Genomic DNA, 2,500 nt, shown 5'->3' with positions numbered 1-2,500 from the left:
AATTGGTATAATGATGGAGGGATGAGTGTAATTGGTATAATGATGGAGGGATGAGTGCGATTGGTATAATGATGGAAGGATGAGTGTGATGGGTATAATGATGAAGGGATGAGTGTGGTGCTGACCGTGGATGAGTGTGATTGGTATAATGATGGAGGGATGAGTGTAATTGGTATAATGATGAAGGGATGAGTGTGGTGCTGACCGTGGATGAGTGTGATTGGTATAATGATGGAGGGATAAGCGTGATTGGTATAATGATGGAGGGATGAGTGTGGAGCTGACCGTGGATGAGTGTGATTGGTATAATGATGGAGGGATGAGCGTGATTGGTATAATGATGGAGGGATGAGCGTGATTGTTATAATGATGGAGGATGAGTGTAATTGGTATAATGATGGATGGATGAGCGTGGTGCTGACTGTGGATGAGTGTGATTGGTATAATGATGGAGGATGAGTGTAATTGGTATAATGATGGACGGATGAGTGTAATTGTTATAATGATGGACGGATGAGTGTAATTGGTATAATGATGGAGGGATGAGTGTAATTGGTTTAATGATGGAGGGATGAGCGTGGTGCTGACTGTGGATGAGTGTAATTGGTATAATGATGGAGGGATGAGTGTGGTGCTGACCGTGGATGAGTGTAATTGGTATAATGATGGAGGGATGAGTGTAATTGGTATAATGATGGAGGGATGAGTGATTGGTATAATGATGGAGGGATGAGTGTAATTGGTATAATGATGGAGGGATGAGTGTAATTGGTATAATGATGGAGGGATGAGTGTAATTGGTATAATGATGGAGGGATGAGCGTGGTGCTGACTGTGGATGAGTGTAATTGGTATAATGATGGAGGGATGAGTGTGGTGCTGACCGTGGATGAGTGTAATTGGTATAATGATGGAGGGATGAGTGTGGTGCTGACCGTGGATGAGTGTAATTGGTATAATGATGGAGGGATGAGTGTAATTGGTATAATGATGGAGGGATGAGTGTAATTGGTATAATGATGGAGGATGAGTGTAATTGGTATAATGATGGAGGGATGAGTGTAATTGGTATAATGATGGAGGGATGAGTGTAATTGGTATAATGATGGAGGATGAGTGTAATTGGTATAATGATGGAGGATGAGTGTGATTGGTATAATGATGGAGGGATGAGTGTAATTGGTATAATGATGGAGGGATGAGTGTAATTGGTATAATGATGGAGGGATGAGTGTGATTGGTATAATGATGGAGGATGAGTGTAATTGGTTTAATGATGGAGGGATGAGTGCAATTGGTGTAATGATGGAGGGATGAGTGTGATTGGTATAATGATGGAGGGATGAGTGATTGGTATAATGATGGAGGGATGAGTGTGGTGCTGACCGTGGATGAGTGTAATTGGTATAATGATGGAGGGATGAGTGTGATTGGTATAATGATGGAGGATAAGTGTGATTGGTATAATGATGGAGGGATGAGTGTAATTGGTATAATGATGGAGGGATGAGTGTAATTGGTATAATGATGGAGGGATGAGTGTAATTGGTATAATGATGGAGGGATGAGTGCGATTGGTATAATGATGGAAGGATGAGTGTGATGGGTATAATGATGAAGGGATGAGTGTGGTGCTGACCGTGGATGAGTGTGATTGGTATAATGATGGAGGGATGAGTGTAATTGGTATAATGATGAAGGGATGAGTGTGGTGCTGACCGTGGATGAGTGTGATTGGTATAATGATGGAGGGATAAGCGTGATTGGTATAATGATGGAGGGATGAGTGTGGAGCTGACCGTGGATGAGTGTGATTGGTATAATGATGGAGGGATGAGCGTGATTGGTATAATGATGGAGGGATGAGCGTGATTGTTATAATGATGGAGGGATGAGTGTAATTGGTATAATGATGGATGGATGAGCGTGGTGCTGACTGTGGATGAGTGTGATTGGTATAATGATGGAGGGATGAGTGTAATTGTTATAATGATGGACGGATGAGTGTAATTGGTATAATGATGGAGGGATGAGTGTAATTGGTTTAATGATGGAGGGATGAGCGTGGTGCTGACTGTGGATGAGTGTAATTGGTATAATGATGGAGGGATGAGTGTGGTGCTGACCGTGGATGAGTGTAATTGGTATAATGATGGAGGGATGAGTGTAATTGGTATAATGATGGAGGGATGAGTGTGATTGGTATAATGATGGAGGGATGAGTGTAATTGGTATAATGATGGAGGGATGAGTGTAATTGGTATAATGATGGAGGGATGAGTGTAATTGGTATAATGATGGAGGGATGAGCGTGGTGCTGACTGTGGATGAGTGTAATTGGTATAATGATGGAGGGATGAGTGTGGTGCTGACCGTGGATGAGTGTAATTGGTATAATGATGGAGGGATGAGTGTAATTGGTGTAATGGTATAATGATGGAGGGATGAGTGTAATTGGTATAATGATGGAGGGATGAGTGTAATTGGTATAATGATGGAG

At 42.0% G+C, this 2,500-nt stretch overlaps 1 protein-coding gene across 1 annotated transcript in view; it reads right to left on the bottom strand.

Moving 5' to 3' along the window:
* Window positions 1-2,500, bottom strand: part of lmbr1 (limb development membrane protein 1) — a 17,992-nt gene that overhangs the window by 12,322 nt on the left and 3,170 nt on the right. The gene's annotated exons all lie outside the window — the stretch shown is intronic.

Source organism: Silurus meridionalis, chromosome 6, assembly GCF_014805685.1.
Source record: "Silurus meridionalis isolate SWU-2019-XX chromosome 6, ASM1480568v1, whole genome shotgun sequence".
Taxonomy (NCBI): Eukaryota; Metazoa; Chordata; class Actinopteri; order Siluriformes; family Siluridae; genus Silurus; species Silurus meridionalis.
This window is presented reverse-complemented; position numbering and strand designations above follow the sequence as displayed.